The 24,542-nt window shown below is 46.0% G+C and overlaps 1 protein-coding gene across 2 annotated transcripts in view; it reads left to right on the forward strand.

The window, feature by feature from the left end:
* Positions 1 to 926: 926 nt before the first annotated feature.
* The window catches only part of SOX5 (SRY-box transcription factor 5), a 783,822-nt gene continuing 760,206 nt past the window's right edge, over positions 927 to 24,542 (forward strand). For both annotated transcript variants that reach the window (XM_082238845.1, XM_082238846.1), the window contains exon 1: positions 927 to 1,190. The gene's annotated coding sequence lies outside the window, so the exon portion shown is untranslated. The remainder of the gene's footprint in view (positions 1,191 to 24,542) is intronic.

The following is a 24,542-nucleotide window of genomic DNA, read 5'->3' on the forward strand; positions in this document are numbered from 1 at the left end:
GTCGATGAGTCTTTAAATCTACAAAAAAGGGGGGCATGGATTTGTTTTTGTAGGATGCAGGCTAATTTCTTACGAAATATATATATTTGAAGATGGATAGTTCCTGCGCACTTTGCAACGTGTCTCAGATTATCCACATGATAATATATTTGAAATAATTCTGGAAATCTGAGAGCCGGGGTGTGTGTTCCTTCCTTCTGGGACCCCCTCCACGCTCACAGAAGGGGGGAAGGAATAGAAAGAGGAATACCATTAACTCTCCTTTTCCTTCCTCGGTCCTTTTTTGCATTGAAGAGGGGGAGGGGGGAATACCCTTTGAAGCAATTGCGCCCCCCTCTCCTCCCCCGCGTCCATGCCGCGCGCCGCTTCGCCCCGCGTCAATTACCAGCTCCGTTGTTTACAATCCGCCCCCGCAGCACGTTGGCAGGAAGGGCGGGGCGGAGGGCGGGGCGGAGGGGGGGAAAAGAGACCCCAGCTCCGCCCCCCAGCCCCAGCCCCGGCATCGGCCTGTCTTTCGCCCCAGCTGGGAGGTCTGGAGGGTGGAGGTGATCCTATTGGAAGTTGGGCAGAGGGGGGAAGAGCGAAAAAGATCAGAGGAAGACAGCAACCGGGTGTTTGTATGTGCAAAAAGGCGACTCATCTCTCTCCCCCCCCATCCATCTATAGGGGGCACCATCTCCAGTCCCGGCCACCCTCCCCCCAACAAAACATCACATCACGTGGAGGGGAGGCTGGAAGTAACTTCCAGCATCTATTGCGAGATTATTAATTTTTTTTTTGCAAGCGAACGCCCGTGCGTGTCTGTGCATCTCCTCCACGCACGCATTCACACGCGCACGCAATTAACCTGCACGCTTCTCCGGGAGGGTTCCTTCTTTGCACGGGCGTCCCTCTCCCCCCCTGCCACTTCTTGGATCTCTTCCCCCACCCCACCCGCTTTTGTCATTTGCGCTCGCCTTGTGGTGTTGTTTGTCTCTCCAGCCGCCTCATGACCAGCTAAGGGATTTCACCTCGTCCTTGAGAAAAAGGGAAGCCAGCAGATCAAGGCACAGACAGAAAAAGAGAGAGAGAGAGAGAGACGGTATCTCTCTCCCTCCCTCCTTCCTTCCCTCCAGTATATCTCTCTGCCGCTCTTCGCCATCTCCGCGTCTGACGGCCGAATCTCCCCAGGCCCGAGAGAGGAAAACCGGGTAGGTTTTTGCAAAAAGACGGAGCCGCGGAGAACTTTCTCTGCGCGAGCGTGTGAAGGGTGGGTGGGTGGGATCTGCTGGGGAACCAGCCGTCCTGGTGGGAGCTGCACTTTGGCAGGGATCCCTCCCTCCACCCCGCAACACTTTCCCAGGATCGCTCCGGATCAAACGGTGCTCAGTGTTGTGTTTACAACTGGCTGCAAGGAGATGAGGGAGGCGGATGGAGAGCGAAGGAGTGGCGCGCAAGATTGGAGCCCCATATCGCCCTGCGTTTTAGTCTCTCTCTTTTTGGCGTGTGTGTAGATCTCAGTTGCTGCCCCCTTTCTTCCCCACCCTGGCAGACACGCACCTGGATCATGCCACCCCACCCTCCTCTGGCCACGGTGCTGGAGAGAGAGAGAGAAAGAGGTATGCATGCATGCACCAGCGAGGCCATGCGCGCCTCGCCAATGGGACCCTTGGCGAGGCGCTTTCAAAAACTTTGCAGCTCGGTTTGGCCCGCCTCCCCGGCCTCTCTGTCGTGGCCCCTGCTCGGAGCTAAACCCAGCTGTCCTCCGCTGGAAGCAGAATACTGGGTTAGAGAGAGCGAGCGAGATGGTTTTCTTGGTCTGGTCCAGAAAGGCTCCTCCTCTTTATTGATCTCCCTGCAGCGTGGGGAGAGTTTGGGGTTGGGGTGTCTCTGTGTATGTTGCTAGAAAGCTGAGCGACTGTGTGAGAAGGGGGGAAAATCTCTCGCTCTCTCTCCTGAATCTTGGACTGGGCTCCTGGTCCCCCGGGATCCCTCAGACAGGAAGCATTAAATTATTTTAATTGCCTCGGCTTTGTTTGTGTACGCCTGTGTGGGGAGGGAGAATGGAAAAGCATCCCTTCGGATGGAGATGGTTTTTTGCTTGTTCCCCCCACTTCCCTAGGTATCCACCCCAGCTTATTAAGGGGAAAAAATGAGGAGCGGGGCTTGTTATATTTTGGGGGAAAATTTCATTGTCGTATCAATGTGTTTGTCTGCTTGCACTTTGCAGAGTATTATTGATCCACCATTCGGAGAATAGTAGCCTCAGCAGTAGTAGAAAGGCATTGTTGACATACTTTCCAGATAGGAATGTTCTTCTTTCCAAGTTTTGCTATTTTTTCCATTTTTTAAAAAAATTCATTCCTCCTTAAAACGCTTTGGCTCGCTGAGAAAGGACTCGGAGACAGTCTTTTTGCAGCTGTTACTCTTGCTCTTTCCCTCCCCCCCCCAATAAAAGGAAGGGAGAGAGAAAAGTCAGAAAGGAAAGAAAAAGTAATCCTAAATCAATGGATGCAATGAGTATTTAAACTCTCAAAGCTAAGCTTTGCATGGGGGACACACAACTGCAGTGAACTTTGCCTTTTGAGAGAGTGAAGCGCACTCACATCAGGGACTTTATTCTAACAAACGCGGCTGGGATCCTAGAATAACCGAGGTTGTTTTGTCAAGAACAACATGGACAGATTCCCCCCTAGGGATTTCTGTTCAACTCTGTGCTCTGGCCAAGGGCAGACCCAATAGCAATCTCTGGGATTTTCGGATAAGGAGACTGTGGGAATCTGCCGAAGACGGAGGGGCTGTTTTCTCCTCCTTGCTCATAAATAAGTGCCACATCCCAAGACGCTCCCAGGATTATTAATTTATTTATTTGCCTTTTGCTTCCTAATAACAAGCTTCTATCAGTCAACCGGGGAGATTTGCAAGCATATAATGCTGCAATTAAATTTCAATTTCATTTTATTTATTTTATTTGAAACGTGGAAGCAAATGCATTTTGCAAAATGTCTCCTGTGAACTGTGAACTGTAAGGGTGTGACTTGTACGCTAGCAGATTTTTGCACCTTTCCCAAGATAAGTTAGAATCTCTCCCCTCCCTCCCCTTTCCAAATCGAGAAGAGTTTTGCATAGATATAGATATGAAGATATAGGCAGCTGTGTTTGTCATCAGAGGAGGAGTTTGGGGGGGGGGGAGGAAGGCAAGAGGAATCCAAAACAGCAACAGTAGCACAGCACTTTAGACCAAGTCCAAAGACAAAGTAGTAAGTCTGCTTTTCAAAAGCTTTGTGAACCCAAGAGAGTTTGCTTGCTTTTTCTGACTTTTTAAATGGGTCCCAAGGAAGGTGTGCTACTGTTTGCTACATGCAGCTTCAAAGACCTGGAATGCAAGCTTCACGGAGAGATGGTAAATCTCAGCCCAATGGAGCCTCCAGTTCCAGAGCCAGTGTATCCATGAATATTGGCTGCGAGGAAGACTGCCTTTGCGCCCTGCTGACAGGCACCCCAAAGGCAACTTTCCAGATCTGAAAACAGCTGAAATAAATGGACATGGAGAGATCCAGTAGGAAGCTGAAGCTCAGCTCAGCTCCAGAAAGCATCTCTGTCGCATTTGAATATCCGTAGAGCAAAAGTTTCGCAGGTTCCTTGCCCCAGCTGATTTAAATTTAGATTCTGCCTGAAGCCCCACTAAAGCCAACAAGAAGTATTTTAAACCAATTCTTTAGGCTTCTCTCCAGATTCTGAGCAAGCATGGCATGCTCATCCCTTCGTATCTTTCCCTGGGAAAGATCACAAGGTTGTGTTTGAGATTCTGTTCTAGGAAGTTCAATTAGACGTTGCAAAGGTAGATGAAGCACTTTCAAAAGAAAGCAGAAGGGATGCCTTATTATTGCAAAAGAAGTTTGCAACTATTTTGGCAGCAGTTGCAGGGAAAGAAAAAGATGCTCATGGTATTTTTTTCGATAGGGTAATATCCGGCAAGATCTCAGCTAAGTGGTTTGTTAAGAAGAGCAATCATTAATTGGCTGTGTTTCGATAATCCTACGTGATCTGAAAATGAACACTGCATTGGCATCCTTCATTAGCACTTTTGGTCAAATTGTAAGCTGCCTCGAATGCCTGCTGCAAAGTGTGCAGAGCTGACTTCTTTTGTGGACTGGGGGTTAGAGTAGTGGAGAGACGTTGACAGTTTCAAGTTCACTCACTTCAAGGCTCTGTGTGGTTTCTCAACTTGCCCAGTGTGGTCTAGGAGATGCTTTGCTGCACTTATAAAGTGTAGTTATTTATATTACGTTTGCGCAAAATGGCTTGTAGCATACGGCGAGGATCCCAATGGGTTTACAGAGTTGTGCTGTACTTTATTGTGCTGTACTCACCACTTACTTCCTTGCCGCGGGATCACATTTATCCACTGCTATACCAGCTGGACTGGCTCCTGGTGGAGTACAGGATCAGGTTTAAGGTGCTGGTTTTAACCTTTAAAGCCCTATACGGCCTAGGACCCTCGTACCTATGGGACTGCCTCTCCTGGTATGCCCCATGGAGGACCTTACGGTCTTCAAATAAAAACATCTTGGAGATCCCGGGCCACAGGGAGGTTAGGCTGGCCTCGACCAGAGCCAGGGTTTTTCCGGCCATGGCCTGATCTGGTGGGACGCTTGTCACAAGAGACTAGGGCTCTGCAGGACTTGACATCTTTCCGCAGGGCCTGCAAGATGGAGCTGTTCCTCCAGGCCTTTGGCCAAGGCACAGTCTGACTCCCCATCTCTCCTTATATGAACTGGCATGAAAGTGCCCCCCAACTTTTCTCACAGGCTCATAAAAGATCAGTATAAACAGGTAGGCCTGGTGAGCATTTAAGGTCCCCATCCCTAATTTGCAGGTTGCCATCTGATTAGATTTCACTTGGATTCTGATTTGATTTTAAGATGTATTTTAATTGAATGCTTGATTTTATGGTAATATGTTATATATTTGATGTTAGCCACTCTGAGCAAGTTTAGCTGGTGTTAAATACCATCTATAGATCATTTTCATAACATTTTCTTTAAGTGCACTGCATGCAGTAAAATTAATACTATCCTTCTATAACCTTTCCCATGATTCTAATTGAATATTATATCCAAAAACTTTAGCCCAGTGTATCATCACATCTACTAGGAGTTGTTTCTTTTTGTTTTCCAGTGTTGTTGTTTAGTCGTTTAGTCGTGTCCGACTCTTCGTGACCCCATGGACCAGAGCATGCCAGACACTCCTGTCTTCCACTGCCTCCCACAGTTTGGTCAAACTCATGTTGGTAGCTTCTATAATTCTGTCCAACCATCTCGTCCTCCGTCGTCCCCTTCTCCGTGTGCCCTCAATCTTTCCCAACATCAGGGCCTTTTCCAGGGAGTCTTCTCTTCTCATGAGGTGGCCAAAGTATTGGAGCCTCAGCTTCAGGATCTGTCCTTCCAGTGAGCACTCAGGGCTGATTTCCTTAAGAATGGAGAGGTTTGATCTTCTTGCAGTCCATGGGACTCTCAAGAGTCTCCTCCAGCACCGTAATTCAAAAGCATCAATTCTTCGGCGATCAGCCTTCTTTATGGTCCAGCTCTCACTTCCATACATCACTACTGGGAAAACCATAGCTTTAACTATATGGACCTTTGTCGGCAAGGTGATGTCTCTGCTTTTTAATATGATGTCTAGGTTTGTCATTGCTTTTCTCCCAAGAAGCAGGCATCTTTTTAATTTTGTCACTGCTGTCTCAATCTGCAGTGATCATGGAGCCCAAGAAAGTAAAATCTCTCACTGCCTCCATTTCTTCCTCTTCTATTTGCCAGGAGGTGATGGGACCAGTGGCCATGGTCTTAGTTTTTCTTGATGTTTTCCAGTGTACTTCATATCAATTAAAAACTGCCATAAGCAAATTTTTATTCTGAAAGTGTGGCCCAGAGAAAAAGGATTGAGAACCACTGGCCTACATGAAGTAGCAGCAACTTTCTGGGGTTTTAGGCAGGTGCTTGAGTCTCTTTACCTGGAGAGCCCGGGGATTGAACCTGGCACCTTCTGCATGCAAATCAGGTGTTCTCCCACTGAGCTACAGCCCCTCCCCATCATTCATGACTCCGGTGTCTGGAGGAAATCCCCTCCCTTCCTCCAAACTGCTTCTCAAATTACAACTCAAATTACTGCCAGCTCATATCTGCACAGCCCCACTCTGGTTCCATCATACCAGAGTGTGACAGAATGTTAGGAGTACTAATAATGATACCACCACGTACTGTGAACATAATTTTCACTCTTCGCTGCTGATGTGCTCTGGAGTTTTAAGATCTACCAGTGAAAAGTCACAACACTTAGAAGCAATGGGGGGAAAATAGCAATTTCAGCATTATGCTGAAAACACTGGCTTCAGCTACCCTTCTTTTGTTGTGGAACGTTGCAACGCTCTTAAGGGTTGGTAGATTAGATTTTTTATTTTATTTTTTAGATTATGTGCATAATCTTTGTGACAATCTTTTACTTTCTTTAACATATGAACAATGGCATCAAATCCTACTTCTCCCGGGTTTCTTGAAGAAAATAGCCATTTTTAAATTTCTGGGGAATTTTTTCGTCTGAGCAAAAACTGAGTAGCCAGGTCTCATGCTGCTACAATATGATTTTCCTTTCTTTTTGTTTTCAACAAAATGTAAGTTCATTAGCCTATATATATAGGTGAGGACCTTTGAGCCACCACATATTTCAGCTGCAAGCCCTTAGGATCCCCATCCAGATCTTTCAATGGCAGTGTGGAAGTCAGGAGGCAAAAGCAGTGTGAAATGTAAAGATAAAGGTCCTCTGGACAGTGAAGTCCAGTCAAAGGCAACTATGGGGTTGAGGCGCTCATCTTGCTTTCAGGCCAAGGGAGCCGGCGTTTGTCCACAGACAGCTTTCTGGGTCATGTGGCCAGCAGGACTCAACCGCTTCTGGTGCAACGGAACACCATGACAGAAGCCAGAACTTGCGGAAATGCCGTTTACCTTCCCACCACAGCGGTACCTATTTATCTACTTGCACTGGCATGCTTTCAAACTGCTAGGTTGGCAGGAGCTGGGACAGAGCAACGGGAGCTCACTCCGTTGCGGGGATTCAAACCACCAACCTTCCGATCAGCAAACCCAAGTGTGGCAGTCAGGAGGCAGAAGCGCACACCAATATTGGGGCACATGGAGCATCAGGTGCAGTCAGTAAGCAAACGGAGGGGCATTTATGAAGATCCTTTCTGTGACATCTAGTTCAGGGGTCAGGAACCTTCTGCTAAGGGTCTCATGGCGTGTGGAGGAATAATCTGCTGGGTTTCACTTACTTGCAGTTGGCAAACTGGGACCAAGAAGCTGTGGGGCTGGAGACAAAAGGAGACCCTTTGTCTGTCTGCCTGCCTGCCTGCCTGTATGTGCCACCTTTCCTCTATTTTTCATTTTACTCCTCTCTGCTATATGTTTGAAAGTAAGCCTAGTACGCTGGCTGTTTGGCCGTAATAATAAACATTAAATCCTAGTGTCCCGAGCCACAGGCTGCCCATCCTATTCCAACTTGCCCTGCTTTCCACCGAGACAAACTTTGCTGTGGGGCAGGAATATGCACATCACAACAATGTCCAGACAGGAGATCAAGCTGAACTGGAAGGTTCCCACAGGTTAATCCTACTGGTGGAGGTGTCAGGATATGGAATAGGCAGAATTCACTGCTCCAGGAAAGGATGGCGACTCAGCTTCAGACACCCTGGGTTGTGACACATCCTCAGCAGGTCCAGAACCCCAGCTCTTTTGTCCGAGGTCAGCACTTTATTCCCCCCACTGACCCCACTCCCTCTCTGTTCTCTGCTGGTCGAAAGCCTACCCATGTCTTTGTTCTGAAATGCCTCTCTCCAAGAGCACAGATGCACTTAGATTTCTCTCAGCCTGCCGACAGCATATGCCTTTTGACAGTCTGAAGAGGTCCTTCTCTAACATTTATGACAGCATTTCCCCTTCTGCCTCTCCCCGTTTCCTTCTATTTTTATATTGGTCTCAAACTGTAGATGGAAGCCCACAGGTAATCTACAATGGAATCCATTAATATTGGCGATTTTCAGGAACTCAAGGACAATTACTTTCTTCCTTACTAATCCCCCGCTGCTTTTTCCATCTGTGCAGGAGGCCTGAGACTGTAAGAATGCCACTTTGGCTCCGTGTATCAAATACAGAACTCTCTTATTGCTCCTAAACCTACCTCCAGTGAGGCTGGGAAATCGAACTTGAGTGCCCCAGAGCACTGCTGCCTACTGGGATGCGTCACAGACGCAGCAGTCCCTTTTAGAGTTTTATTTGATGCACCCACTGGTCCTGACAATTGTCGGCTAACTGACCCCATCAGCAAGCCATCTCCTAATAGGAGATATAGATGAAGCCATTCTTTCCTATTGTACTTTCAGATGGAAAATAACAAGCTTCAATCTGAAAAAAATAAATGGCCAGTGGATTCATTTGTCTACGTCTATATCTATATTTGTATCTATATCTATATCAGAGAGGATGAACCTGTAGCCCTCCAGATGGATGTCAGGGCATGTGTCAGCAATAACTCACATGGCATCAGTGAAGTTAACCCTTTATTCAAAGAAACAAGGCAGCTGAGGCCTAGAGAGAACAGATTTTGCCCCTATGATGGGACTTCTTAAGCCTCCTCCTCCCTTGGGACCTTCCCAATCAATCCGAGACTCTGATGCCTTGTCTGTCTTTGCTCTGCCTTTTTCATACCTCTTCTGGTTCTGGGAGACCGGGGGTGGGGGGAGCTGGTCACAGCAGGAGGGGGAGACATCCTGGATTCTTCAGCAGCCTGACTCACCTCTGCCTCCCCTCCTCTCCAGCCTCTGCTTCTGCCTCTGCTTCTGTACTTCTCTCTGCCACAGCCTCTTCCTGCTCATGAAACCCTGTTGCCTCTTGAGCTTCCAACACCTCCTCCTCCAAGTCTGCTCCTTCTTCTTCCTCTGACCCCTCATCATCATCCCACCGCCAATCCCCTGACTCTGAGCCTTCTTCCCTTGGTTGTTCCTTATCTGGTGCCTCCCACTGCTCCTCTGTATCCAGCCAGTGCAGGACACTGGACTTCAGCTCTCATTTCCCCTGGGCTATACTGACTGGGGCTCATGAGAGTTGGAGTCCAAAAATACCCGGAGGGCCGCAAGTTTGCTACATATCTAGATCCATGCATGCTCACCTGTGTTGCAGCCATTATCCCATCTGTTGGAGCCTGCACAGTTCCTTCCAAGAGGCTGAGTTAGGAAGGGCGGCAAGAGTGGAAGATACCCATGTGGGTTTGTCAACAGGTAAATGTAAGCTGCTGAATCCAGAGGAATTTAGTTATGCTTCAATTCCCACTGATGTTGCAGTGAAGCAGATTTGTTCTTTGAGGCTTCAGAAGGTGGACCTGGAAGCAATAAGTGGAAATTACAGAGGACTGTATTGAGGCTAAATGTTAGGAGAAACTTCCTAATGGTAGTTTGGCAGTGGACTGGGCTGCCTCATGGAAGTCATGCGTAGGGCTGGGTGATATATCAATATATAGTCATACCTCGGGTTAAATACGCTTCAGGTTGAGCGTTTTCAGGTTGCGTTCTGCGGTGACCTGGAAGTAACTGAATGGGTTACTTCTAGGTTTTGCCACTCACGCATGCGCAGACGCTCAAAATGATGTCATGCGCATGCGCAGAAGTGGCGAATTGCACACGCACAGACGTGGTTTGCATTCTGCTCAGGATGCGAACGGGGCTCTGGAACAGATCCCGTTCGCATCCAGAGGTACCACTGTATTGTCCAAAACTGGCTTGAAATCCATATTGTGATATCAGTTTCATAATTTTTGACCTGGCAATATATCAAAAATCACGATGTGTGCGCGCTATGCAAAAATCACAGTGCGGGGAAAAACCATGAAGCCACCCAAAGCCTCTATATAGCTCCATCCTTATTTCAGACCTTGTGAAATATTGGTGTATCACGATGCTGAGATGGTGATATATCACAATGTTGAAAACCAGATATCACCCAGCCCAAGTCATGAGCTCTCCTATGCAGGCAGTGGGTGGAGAGTTGTCCATCAGGGATGCTGTAGCAACAGCAGCATAGTCACCTTGTCTGTTGCTGGTCCTTCACTGAGTAGGGGTTGGGCTATATGACACATCCAAGTTCCCTTCCAGCTCTACGGTTCTATGAATTAATTGGGGGCAAATTAGTCATGACGAATTTCATTTCAGTGGGGCCGTAAGTGTGAGTAATTTCCTCTGAATCTACTCTGGGAACTCCATTCAGCACACCACCAAATCAGCCTTCAGGTACACGCATTACCAAAGCAGCCCGCAGGAAGCGGAAGCTGAGAATACTCCGCTGCCAAGATGTTCCAAGTTTCCAACACATAGAGCCAAAGTTTCACAGCTTTAGGTATGGCAGCTCCTTTCAAAGCTTTGGGGTTAGGAGCAGGGCAGTGACTGATCCTCATCACTTGGTTTAATGATCTAGCACAGGGGTCAGCAAACTTTTTCAGCAGTCCCTCAGACCACAGTCCCTCAGACCTTGTGGGGGACCGGACTATATTTTGAAAAAATAAATGAATGAATGAATTCCTATGCCCCACAAGTAACCCAGAGATGCAATTTAAATAAAAGGGTGCATTCTACTCATGTAAAAACACGCTGATTCCCGGGCTATCCGCGGGCCAGATTTAGAAGGCGATTGGGCCAGATCCGGGCCCCGGGCCTTAGTTTGCCTACCCATGATCTAGCAATTGCTCCTCATCTTTGTGTTCCACAAAAAACACTGGAACAGCACATGAGGGTGCTGTCCAGATCCTGCTCTTAGGCTCTTCCCGAGGGCATTCTTCCTGAATCAGTCCTTGTTGTCATTTGATGTGAACCACTTTGAGGAGTTTTCATTGTTGTCGATTAAGTGGTATATACAGTAAAGTAAAGGTAAAGGGACCCCTGACCATTAGGTCCAGTCATGACCGACTCTCGGGTTGCGGCGCTCATCTCGCTTTATTGGCCGAGGGAGTCGGCGTACAGCTTCCGGGTCATGTGGCCAGCATGACTAAGCTGCTTCTGGCAAACCAGAGCAGCACACGGAAATGCCGTTTACCTTCCTGCCAGAGTGGTACCTATTTATCTACTTGCACTTTGACATCCTTTCAAACTGCTAGGTGGGCAGGAGCTGGGACTGAGCAACGGGAGCTCACCCCGTCGCGGGGATTCGAACCGCCAACCTTCCGACCAGCAAGTCCTAGGCTCTGTGGTTTAGACCACAGCTCCACCTGCGTCCCTTGCCTCTCCCTTACCAGTTGCTTATTCAAGGTTATTTCCAATAAGCCCTGCATGCTAACTTAACTGTATTGCTTCTATGGCAGTGCTATAATAGGAGGGGGGCAAGCTATTTTGGAACTGTGGAAAGATTAGTGTTTTGGCTCAGCATGAAACAATAATGTGTGAAAAGTATAAGATCACACCTTAGGGAAACTGCATATTTATGCATAATCTGACAGTGAGATTTGCCAGGTTTTTTCTTTCTTTTTGTGTTGTTGTTGACTCTGTGTAAAAGGAGAATGAAGGTTTCTGATGCATGTCTTCATAGAGATGTTATCACGACTGTTGAGATTTGAAGTCTGCTTCAAGGATGTGCAGATTGATTCAGGTTTCCCACTTCCTAGTCCCCCACTCAAACATCTATGTTGTGATCTAAACATGATCATTTTGTAATCATTGCACACACAAAAACTGCTCTAAAAGAGACAGCTGTAGAGGTCAGTTCAAAAGTCAAATGGCCATTGATAACTAAGTAATAAAAAAGGTGACCATTTTTACCCTTAACAGGAAGAAGTAAGGAAGGCAGCAGAAAGGAGGAAAGGGATTGTCGGAGGGGTCTGAACAAACCACAGGATTCAGTGTGGACCCCAGTTTGATGCTTCAGGAAACAGCCTGCCTCAGACACCTTGTGGACTGCCTGATTTAGCTCTGGGTCCATTTAAATCCACACACACACAATTGGAAAATAAAATACAGTGGTACCTCGGGTTAAGTACTTAATTCGTTCTGGAGGTCCGTTCTTAACCTGAAACTGTTCTTAACCTGAAGCACCACTAATGGGGCCTCCCGCTGCCGTCGCGCCCCCGGAGCACCATTTCTGTTCTCATCCTGAAGCAAAGTTCTTAACCTGAAGCACTATTTTTGGGTTAGCAGAGTCTGTAACCTGAAGCGTATGTAACCTGAGGTACTGCTGTAACATCTCTCCCCCCCCTTTGACAGAAGTGGATAGAAAACACACACAAACACACACACACACACACACACTAAATAAAGCCTGCAAAATTCCAGGCAAAGTGGTTGGTAACTTTAACTTTTTATTTTTGGACAGAATTTGATGAAATTTGCTAGCACTGTTGCTCTTTTGGAAGGCATGAACCCAGCCAAATTTCGGAAGGATAGCTACAGTGGTTTTCCCTGCAAGAATGGCCATTCTAGTTTTATTGTGGGTTAAAAAGTATTGCTTAACCTCCCCTAGCAACTCTCAGCACCCATTAAAAAACCCCAAAAACAACCTATAAGCAGGCCACAAGGGCAATATCCCCCTCTTGCTGTTATTAGTGGCCCAAGGTCACCCAGTGAACTCTATTGCTGAGTGAGAATTTAAACCATGTTCTCCTTCTTCCTCGTCCGATACTCTAAGCACCAAACCACACTGGCTCACTGCACAAGTAACCACTGATAGCTTTATCCTCCTGCACTTTCAAAGGGGATGTCCTAAAACTTTGTTGTTGTTTTAAAACACACCATTTGGCCCTTGATCTGGAAGGTGATTGACTATGTCTGTGGCCTCTTTTTATGCTCACCTTGGAGTGGGCTGGAGCTCTCCTTTTAATATATATTTTATGGATGAGCATTTTAGGTTCCTATTATATTCTTCTCCTTATATTCCATTTCAACTTTTTTGGTTCTTAAGCCACTTTGAGGCACTTTCATGTAAAAACCAACTAAATAAATAACTAATTAAAAAACTAGTCCAGTAGCACCTCAGAGATAAACTATGTTTGTTCTAGGTATACGTAGAACAAACGTAGTTGGTCTCTGAGGTGCTACTGGACTAGTTTTTTAATTTTTTATTTCGACTGCTTCAAACCAACATGGCTACCTACCAGTAAGTAAGTAAGTAAGTAACTAAAATTAAATAAATAAATAAATAAATTGGAGGTCACCACCACATCTTCCATGGTTGAAATACTATATACTAAAATAGAAAACATATCTAGGATTACCCTTGTTTTATTTTCATAACTGATCTTGCTTTTGCATCTTTTGAAGTAGTCTGTGATGCATAGAAAAATAGAAGGGAGAAACTTCCCTTATTTCTTATTTGCATGCCAAAACAAGATTGCCAGCTATTTTTCTGCGTGTTGCTAAGGACACAGGAGACAGTTAAAAGAAGAATCTGGCAGCCATTAATTCACCAAATACTGACATAGATCAGGAGGTGGAATTTGAACTCCAGTCCAGGTTTGGGGGACTCTCAGACCTGTGGTTGTCCATGTTCAAGAATGGTGAACAACAGCCTTCCTCCTTTCCCTTGAGGCAGTTGTGTGGATCGGGCCAGAGGGAAATGGCTACAAAATGATCCACAGTGACAGTCACAATTAAATCGGCCTGTGTCGTGGTTGCCAGTGAAGGAATCTTGTTCCAGATCCCTCAGTGGTTTTCAACCTGTCGGTCCCCAGATGTTGTTGGACTACAACTCCCATCATCCCTGAGTTCTGGCCTTGCTAGCTAGGGGTGATGGGAGTTGTAGTCCAACAACATCTGGGGACCCACAGGTTGAGAAAGGCTGCTGGATTCTGGGTCTGCCAGTGGTTTGTTTCTATTTGTTACATTGATTTTAATCAACAATCAGACAAATTCGTGGAGGATGACTTTGCTACGAGTCATGCTAGCCACATAGTACGCACAGTATCAGTTCCAATATCAGCTGCCGGGAATCAAAACTTTTGCACTCGGGTCCTGCCTGTGGATCCCCATATGTATCTGGTTGATCACTGTGAGAACCAGATCTTGGGTTAGATGGACCTGATCCTGCTACAGGGCTCTTTTTACATCCTTATCTGAAGCTAACTTGGAGGGGGAATATGGAAGGTTTTGTTCAAGTGAAAATCAGCTGCAAAAAAATCTCAAGGGAAGCTACAGGGATGCCATTTAAATTCCACCAATATATATTTTGGGGAAAGAGTCTGCATATTTCTAGAAAGAAGACCCGTCCTTCTAGGCTTTGCTGGGCAGATGAAGGAAAACCATTTCTGGGAAAATGCACCCTGGAAGCGGACAAATCAAATGCAGAGCAATCACTTTATCGACACAGCCCAGAACTGCATATATTTATACGTGTTCAAATTTGAAAGTTAACACCTTTTCCTTGTTGGCCTACTTTTGTTAAAGTTGCTTCTAAATTATTGATGGAAAAGGCAACCGCGCATTACCTTGTGGTGCAAATGTTTTTAAGGGAAAAACACTGTGCTACTTTCTGAACGAAGGAAATCTTCACGTGGCTTTAGGGTTAGGGTTCACAGTTTTTGAACCGGCTGGGTAGCTGTCCTCTTACCAGCAGTTTCATCTGCCGCAAGGAAGAGGTGGTTTGGCTTAGTTCCATGCCCTAAACAGCTTCACTTGCCAGTTTCTGCAGAGCACTTCTCTCTTTAAAGGGGCAGGAGGAAGACAGGATGTGTGTTGGGTTTCTGGTCCATTGTCAACTGCTAACTCCATGGCATTTTGCAAAGATGTTTTCTTTGCAGATTTGGATTGCTGGTCAGCTGAGTGTCTGTGCATGGCAGCCTGGGACACATCTGCCCCTTTAACACCAAAAATTGGCAACCTCCCTGTTCTGCTGATGGAAGCCTTACTGTTTTAACTGAATGATACCTTTGGATATGAGCAGAGAAATGATACATTTTTAGAAAACGGCCTTTAAGAGGGATAATGCAGAAAGATTTGAAAGTGAAGTGCAATGCAAGCAATCACTGAAACTTATTAGTGGATGTTATTTCAAAACTGGTTTCGATGTTGTGTTTTGAATTGTTATAACCTGCTCTGGGACCTTAGGGTGAAAGGCAGGCAATAAACTAAAAGGATATATATTAATATATAACAGAGCTTGCCCAGGATGGAGGAAAGAGAGGGGTGTGGAAATTTGTGTAGAATCTAGCCAACTATCTCGCTCTTCTTACTGGCTCTGACCACCAGTTACATGTGGCCCCCCAGAAGGTTTTCCAGAATGGAAAGTGGCCCTTGACCTTCAAAGGTTTCCCACCCCCTCCGGTTGGTCTCAGACACCAACTTTGAGGCTGTAGAAGGCAATGACCATCTGTGCCTGTTAGGAAAGCACCTTCTGTGACAATTCTGTTCGAATAGACTGGCGCAATAAACACCTCTCCTTTCACGGTAGTAATGTTACATACGATGCCAGCGTATGAAATGATTTGTTTTCTCTTGAACTAAGTGAGACTGCACTTGTGCAGTACTACAAATGTCTGTGATTTATTAGGACTTTCTCTCCCTCTCCCTGCCTCTCCCTCTTATCGGCCAGGATTTCTTTTGTTTGAAGGAGTTTTCCTATGTAAAGTTACCGCATCTTAAGAGCTGCTTTGTGCTTTGTAGTGGCAAAGGTGTTGCCACATTCCTGCAGGTAGGAGTCATAAAGGGTAAAGAGGGGGAATACATCACGAAATACCCTGAGGTGTGTGTGTGTGTGTGTGTGTGTGTGTGCAGGCCTGTAAGCTTGCCAAATCTGAATCAGCCCTGAGATATCCCCTTGGACAGTCGTTTGGCTGGCAGAAATTAGCAGATGATAATGGTTATTAGTTCCAAGCCATAAAAAGCTGAGGGATGGCCTGAGCAGCTGATTTCATCCGGTTTTGGTCTTGTTGGCAATTGATCATAGGTTTTCTTCCATCCCATTGCATAGCATCTCATTCTGTTGCACAATGTCCTGTCCAACTCTATGCATTCTGAGTACATTTTCCACATGAAAGACACAACCTTTATGTAAAATATGGGATGGGTATTTCTCTGTTTGTGGATTATTAGTTTTTAAGCTGCTTGTAAAAATTCACCAGCGTTTTAGTGTGAATTTATCCTAATATACACATGTTTGTATGCAATTTTGCCTAATATACACATTTTTGCAAAGCGATTTCCACAAATGTAACACCTTTTTCTGTGCTGTTTTCACCAGCATGTGCCTTTTATGCACACATTGCCCTGGTATATGCATTTATGTACACATTACTTGGCAGGAGAAGATTTGAGAAGTGACTTTCTCCTTGTCCTTCAGTTGATAGTTGAAAACTTTATTCCAAAAGGCTTTTGGGAACTGACTGCTTTTAATGAGGGGGCTTGTGTTATGCTGTTTGTATGTTTTTAATGGAATATACATATATAAGATTTTTTTTCTATGTTTTTAACTGTTCTTGTTTTGTCTGTAAACTTGCCTTGGGTCTCTGTCAGGGAAGAAGGCAAGGTATAATCAATATATTATAATTATTGAGTCATTCTTCCAGCTTCTGATATTCTCTTTGCAGCTATAAGGTCTAAACATTTGCATTAAAAAGAAAAAGGTTAGAATTCTTTGGAAGCAGAAAATTACACCCAGGAACACACCCTCAATTTCCCCCCATGGTTCCACAGAATCATGAAACAGTGGTAGTTCGGTTTTCTAGCATCTTGGAAGCCAAATGTTTTGTTTATCGAACGCCAAAAGCCTGGAAGTAAATGCTTCCATTTTCGAACATGCCTCGGAAGTCGAACGGCTTCTGCTGTGTATATCTGTCGTGTTATATAATTTTCTCTATTGAACTGACTGACCACCCTTTGCGCCTTGGTTTTTGAACATTTCGGAAGACAAACGGTCTTCCGGAATGGATTACGTTTGAAAACCGAGGTACCACTGTATGTACACACAGGTCTGCTACTTGAACAGCAATATCCCTTTCATTTACACCAGGACTGGGGAACATGTGACCTTCCAGATGCAGTTGGACTACAAATCCCATCAGCACCAACCAGCATAACCAATGGTCAGGGATGATGGGGTCTGTAGTTCAGTAACACCTGGAGGGTCACAAATTCCTCATCACTTCTTTACATAGATATATACACAAACACCACACAGAGTTACATAGGGGGAAATAATCCCCATTTGGGGAATCTCATAAATACAAAGACTTTTATACCTGGAAAAATAACAAGTAAGTTGTTAAATGCTGTTGTGGATATCAAGCCAAAAATGACAGATGCCTTTATCCGTCTTCTCTGGCTCTTTGCCATCTGCATGGGAGCTCAGGTGTGCTCGGTGTGCAGATGGAGCCCAGCTTAATTAATCTGTCTTGGCCGCGACACAGTTTTGCGAGCCACTGGTCAAAAGAATTTGGAAGATTTTGTGTGTAGGCAAACGGATTGCGCCCATCCCTATCTAAGTCGCAAGAGACCAGGGCTGGAAGCACTGGGGTCCAGTTTCTCTCTAGCCCAAGGCTTTACAGAGCGAGCTCCTCTCGGCCTCAGTTTCCTGTCTGCAAAATGGAGACATAGTGATAAACCACTGCTTGTCCCAAAGAAAACATTGCAAACCGGTTGTGGCGTTTGCCCACTCATTATGGAGATGTCGTACTGGGGGACAGAGAGAAAGGGTTAATAGGCTGACCAATAAGAAACTGTGTTTAAGGCTCCACACAGGGGTTTGGGCAGTTAGTTTGGTGGGTTTCTTGTGGGTGGGAGGCATAGGAGTCAGAGTGAGTTAGAGACAGAGGGGAGACAGAGGAGAGTGAATCGGATTACAGCGTTTCAAAGTATTTAAAACTTCTTTGCGTTCACAATAAACTGGAATCTTTGTTAATACTGTACATTTCAACCTGACTGAGTCTGAATATATTACCGGGGAAACCTGGTTAGTAGCAGTGGAAGGGATAAGCCATAGTGCAGGGTCAATAGTCTGTGGAATGACCTGGGGCCCCTGTGCGAACGCCACACTGGTATCTAGAGATATGTAGGTAGGTATTAGGGCTGAGCTGCGCCAGAAAAGACCCTGATATTGGGAAAGATGGAGGGCACAAGGAGAAGGGGACGACAGAGGACGAGATGGTTGGACAGTGTTCTCTAAGCTACCAGCATGAGTTTGACCAAACTGCGGGAGGCAGTGGAAGACAGGAGTGCCTGGCGTGCTCTGGTCCATGGGGTCACGAAGAGTCGGACACAACTAAACAACTAAACAACAACAACAAGAGAATATAGTTATGGTATGCAGCTATGTGGGCAGGGCTAGAGCCAGTCTTGCTCCTCTGGGGCTTGGGGGCCGGAAGTCCCAACCATCTTATTTGCATTCTCTTTAGAAAATATACCAGACTACGCCTTTCTAGTGCTGATGACTTGCAAATCATACATCATGGTGGTTTGGGGATTATTTAAACAACAACTCTGCAGACTCGTTTTGCAATCCTAGAGCAGATTAAAGTGTGTGTGTGTGTGTGTGTGTCTGTATCGACACCTTCAAGAACTCTCTCTCTCTCTCTCTCTCTTTCCAACGCCAAGGAGGCAACACACACAAGTATGTGCTACTTTCTCCTGATATGACAGATATGCTCAGGCCAGTCTTGGCTTGAGAATTATCTGTGGAACAGTCAATGACATAGTTCACTCTCCAAGAATGCTGCTTATCATGAAATGTTTATCTCAGATGTACAAGCCTTTCTTAACTGCTGGATTTCGCAATAAGCGCATTGCAATGCTAAATCCTTTCTGGGCAGGCTTCGCATTTCTTTCTGTCTGAGGGAGCAGCCAAATGCTGTCAACCATAACAAGATCCATCCAGGGGTGTCTTCATAAAACCAACATGGCTAAAATACCCTCAGGGTATCTTGGGAGCACAATGATGCCCATCTGCATTATGCATTTAAAACGGTATCATACTGCTTTTAACAGCTGTGGCTTCCGCCAAAGAATTCTAGGAACTGTAGTTTGTCAGGGGTGCTGAGAGCTACAGGGGTACCTTGGGTTAAGTACTTAATTCATTCCAGAGGTCCATTCTTAACCTAAAACTGTTCTTAACTTGAAGCACCACTTTAGCTAATGGGGCCTCCTGCTGCCGCTGTGCCACCAGAGCACGGTTTCTGTTCTCATCTTGAAGCAAAGTTCTTAACCTGAAGCACTATTTCTGGATTAGCATAGTCTGTAACCTGAAGCATATGTAACCTGAAGCGTATGTAACCCAAGGTACCACTGTATTAAAAGGTAAAGGTAAAGGGACCCCTGACCATTAGGTCCAGTCGTGGCCGACTCTGGGGTTGCAGCGCTCATCTCGCTTTATTGGCCGAGGGAGCCGGCGTACAGCTTCCGGGTCATGTGGCCAGCATGACTATGCCGCTTCTGGCCAACCAGAGAAGCGCACGGAAACGCAGTTTACCTTCCTGCCAGAGTGGTACCTATTTATCTACTTGCACTTTGACATGCTTTCGAACTGCTAGGTTGGCAGGAGCAAGGACCGAGCAACGGGAGCTCACCCTGTTGCGAGGATTTGAACCATCAACCTTCTGATCGGCAAGTCCTAGGCTCTGTGGTTTAACCCACAGCGAATTTGCCTAATCCCCCACAGTGGTTTAACGGCCAGTCTCTCTTTCTAGGGAACTCTGGGCATTGTAGTTCTGCAAGGGGAATAAGGGTCTCCTAGCAAATCTCAGCACCTTTAACAAACTACAGTTCCCATGATTCTCTGGAGATGACATGGCTGTTTAAAAGTGAGGCCTGAGTCAAGGTGGAAGGGAAAACCCAACAAGAACCTGTAAATGCAAGTTTGTGCAGTGTTTGTGCAGTGTTTTTCTTCTAGAAAAACAGGTGCCTCACCATGAAGTTGTTACAGTGAGTGCCACACTTTTAACCAGTGCTTTTCTTCTAGGAATAAATGTGCCAGTACTGTGTACACTTGGGTACCCCCCCAAAAAAGCCCTGGGTTTGTGAAACAAAAGGGAATTTTAAAAGGGAATTTAGCGGTTGTCAATCACCCCAGTGTTTGAGTAGAACATCTGCTTTCTACTGAGCAATTGGGTAGAATAATAGCGGACATTTTTCATTGTATCTCCATACAGGAAGGGACTTGCAACATAGGATGCAGTCCTAGCCCTACTTAACTGCAAGTAAGCCCCTTTAAATTTAGTGGGATGTGTTTCTAAATAGATAGGGTTAGCAGTGTGGCCTTGGGCTGAGTTTAGACATGGCACTGATTGTATTAATTACAGTGGTACCTTGGGTTAAGTACTTAATTCGTTCCGGAGGTCCGTACTTAACCTGAAACTGTTCTTAACCTGAAGCACCACTTTAGCTAATGGGGCCTCCTGCTGCTGCCGCGCCGCCGGAGCATGATTTCTGTTCTCATCCTGAAGCAAAGTTCTCAACCTGAAGCACTATTTCTGGGTTAGCAGAGTCTGTAACCTGAAGCGTATGTAACCCAAGGTACCACTGTACACTGATTGTAATGGCAGCACTTCTGCCCCAGTTTATATGGTTCCTTTCACACTATAGTACCTGTATACCACCACGCCGTGCTAAATTACATTTACACCAGTAGGGTGTTGGGGGCAAAACGGGTGTGTGTGTGATTCTCCACCAGCCTCATTTGGGCCTCTGCTCAATAGCTGTTAATGGGAATGATCCTGGTGTCTGTGTGTTGATGCTCCATTTAGGTACACTGCCCTATACAAAACTCCCATTATTTTCTGGGCTTCCAGGCTTGCAAGTAGATTTTCTTTGGAAGCAAATGGTGCAGAAATGAGTACTGGACTTGCACTGCGTTCCACTAAATTTCCAAGAGCAGCTTTTACGTTGTGTGAAAGTGGAAATATAATGCAGAAATTAACAGCTGGCAAAGAGGGAAAATGGAATAAATTGCTGTCTAGATTGTAGTCCGATGACAGCTTCCCTGGGAGTAAGGCCCCCTTGAAGAACTCAATGAGAATTACTTCTGAGCAGACCAGCATGCAGTCACATGGTTAGGAAGTGATCCAAGCAAAGTAAGTCTTGAAACATCCTTGTGAAGGGTTAACTGCATGGAGTGCAGTGGTCCCTTGGTTCTCAAATGCCTTGGTACTCAAACGCCTTGGTTCCCAAATGCCAAAAACCTGGAAGTGTTCCAGTTTCCCAATGTTCTTCAGAAGCCGAACGTCCGATGCAGCTGTTGGCTATTGTTTCTGGGGCGCCTGCGCCAGTCAGAAGCTGTGCCTTGGTTTTCAAACATTTCGGAAGTCAAACGGACTTCCAGAACAGATTAAGTTTAGCGCTTTTGTTTTCGCTATTTATTTTGCGTTTTTGAGGCTTTTTCTGCTAATTTGTTTTTGTCACTGTGTGGAACCCAGTTCAGCTACTGATTGATTGATTGTGTGACCGTGGAAATGGATAAAAGCCCTCCATCCAAACAATAGCTATCATTAGTGCAGGTAAGAAAAAAATAATAATAAATTTTTATCACACACAATACTGTCTTATTTATTTTATAGTACAGTACATTGATTATTGCTTTCATTGTATTGATCAATAGTCTCATTAGATAGTAAAATTCATGCTACATTGCTGCATTAGGGGTTGTTTTAAAAAGTCTGGAACGGATTAATCCGTTTTGCATTACTTTCTATGGGAAAGCGCACCTTGGTTTTGGAACGCTTTGGTTTTGGAACGGACTGCCGGAACAGATTAAGTTTGAGAACCAAGGCACCACTGTACAGTGGAATTTCCCACTGACAGGATGGCCATGCCATTTCCTTCAAGGAGAGCAGTTTTGGAGGGCTAGCCACCTGCAAAAGAGGGAAGGGCTTCTGGACTTCTAATAGCCACGAAGAAGAGGAAGTTTCAGCAGGTGTAACTTGCAGGACAAGCTCTGCCTGCTGAAATTCCCTTAGCAGCACAGCTGCTAAAGGTGCAAGAGCTCTGGCCTGTTTTTCACCAGGCCACCCTAAAGGATGAGAATGGTTCCCTCAATTAAAGGTGAACTTTCAAGACAGGCTCTGAGACGGCCCACCCCAGGCCTTCTAGCTTAGTTCCCTCTCGAGTTTCCGTGACTCAACATTTTTCGACAGATCTGCCATGTCATAGTGTGTTAGTGAAAATACGACAGAAACAGGTGGTTAACTGGCTTTTTGAAATGGCAATGCTGATTATTAAATTGTAATAAAAGTACAGTGGTACCTCTGGTTAAGAACTTAATTCGTTCCGGAGGTCCGTTCTTAACCTGAAACTGTTCTTAACCTGAGGTACCACTTTAGCTAATGGGGCCTCCTGCTGCCATGCGCCACCGCCATGAGATTTCTGTTCTCATTCTGAGGTAAAGTTCTTAACCCAAGGTACTATTTCTGGGTTAGCGGAGTCTGTAACCTGAAGCATCTGTAACCCGAACCCGAAGCGTCTGTAACACCAATTACCACTGTAATTGATGATGATGATGATGTTATAATACTAGTAGACTTAAGTTCCCATGGGGCATCCAAATCATCTGATGAGTTCAAATGATCATGCTTCATGGCTTGGGACCAAGTTCCTGAAGGACCATCTCTCTTTGTACCTTGATCCCAAGATATTCTTAGACAGCCCTTCTCTCTCATGAACTGTCAGGATGACAAAGAGGAGGAAGAGGATGCTGGCAAGGGGTGGAACCAGGACTGGAACACACTGGGGCAAGCAGAGGATGGGGAAGGAAGTACTCATAGGGTGACAGAGGATGGTGAAGGGATGGGGGTCGCTGCGCAGGAATCAGAGTCACAGGACCCATCACCAGAGCCAGAGGGGCCCCTGTCTCCCTGAAAATGGTGGGCTCTGAGGTGTAGGGAGCAGCAGAAGGGGTCTCCTGGAGGCAGAGGCAGGCAAGGGCCCACGGCCCAGCTCCCTAGCTGGCCAGGTGGGGCTCGCTAGCGCTGGAAGGAGGGGTTTGATTCCTTAGCTGGAGTAGGCATGGAACAGGTGAGGGTCGTCTGCCTCATCAAGCCCACATGCTGCAATCAGCAGGCAAAGTGCAACAGGGAAGCAGAGCTGAGGTACTGTTTCTGCTCAACTGCCCATGTTGATGGACCTCAGTCTGGAGGCTCCATGATCTCTGCAGTACTGTGCTTTGGGTTTGACTCTGGACTTGTATCCTGACTGCTGGACTTGGCTTACTTGGTCTGACCTTGGACTGTGTTTCCTGACCTGTGGACTTTGCTTGTGTGGATTGACCCCTGAACTTTGGACTTGATATTCTGACTTGCCACCAGGTAGGCCAGGGGTTCAGGGCATTCTCCAGCTGGACCCCCCCTCCGGGTGAGGTGCAATGGGTGGGAGCAGAAGAGAGAACCTTCTCAGAGGCACATCCCTCCCAAGTTGCAGAATATCCTCCCCAGAGAGGCTCATCTGCCAATTGGTGCCAGGTGAATCATAGAATTGTAGAGAAGGAAGGGACACCAAAGGTCATCTAGTATAACCCCCTGCAATGCAGGTATCTCAGCTTTGGCATACATGACAGACGGCCATCCAACCTCTGCTTAAAAACCTCCAAGGAAGGAGAGTCTACCACTTCTTGTGGGAGTCTGTTCCTCTGTCAAACAGCTCTTACTATCAGAAAGTTCTTCGTGATATTTAATTGGAGTCTCTTTCTTGTAACTGGAAGCCATTGGTTCAGGTCCTACCTTCCAGAGCAGGAGAAAACAAGCTTGCTTCATCTTCCATGTGACAGCCCTTGAGATATTTGAAGATGGCGATCATATCTCCTCTTGTTCTCCTCTTTTCCACGCTAAGCATACCCAACTCCTTCAACCTTTTGAAGGCCTTTTTATTTCTCCAGGCTTTTCAGTCTGCCTTGGTTTTTTTCTTTTTACTCACAATTCCTTGATCGATCATCGTCGTTAAAATTTAATCAAACAAGCAACAAATTGCACTTGCTAAATGAAGCCTGCATGTCTTGTGGCAGTCTACCTCTGAATAGCAGCTGCTGGAGAGGAACCACAGAAAAGACTGCCTTTTTCATTTGCAGAGTCCTTCAGAAGTTGCAGGACTTCCAGCTCCCCCAGCCAGCACAGCCCATGGCCAGGGGTGATGCCTGCCATAATCCATTAATATCTGGAGGGCTACCCTTGTCCTAAAGTTATGCAGTCAGCAACAGAGTGCTGAACCAGATTGCCTTGGATTGAAGAAAGTAATCCTTGCATTGCCATTTGCGTTGGACATTTTGCACCAAATCTTCAGAGGCAACGAAAAGTCTTTTCTTCTTCTGGAAAAAAAATCAAAAAAATCTGGCCCATTGAGTCACCACCACACAAGGCACTAAACAAAGCTAATTTTAAGCAGGTCAGAGTTCAGCCGTTCCCTCTGGAATTTAGGAGTCTCGTGTGTTAAGCGAAAAGGGTCAAAGTTGATGCTCTGCTACAATTTTTTGCATGCTTTCCCTCAAGAACAGCCACCCGGGCTAGGATTAGCATGAGGTCTGCGAGGCTGGCACTTCAATGTCTAGGTTAAGAAATGTTTTCAAGCAGTAAAT

Source organism: Podarcis vaucheri (assembly GCF_965113315.1).
Source record: "Podarcis vaucheri genome assembly, chromosome: 10".
Classification (NCBI taxonomy): domain Eukaryota; kingdom Metazoa; phylum Chordata; class Lepidosauria; order Squamata; family Lacertidae; genus Podarcis; species Podarcis vaucheri.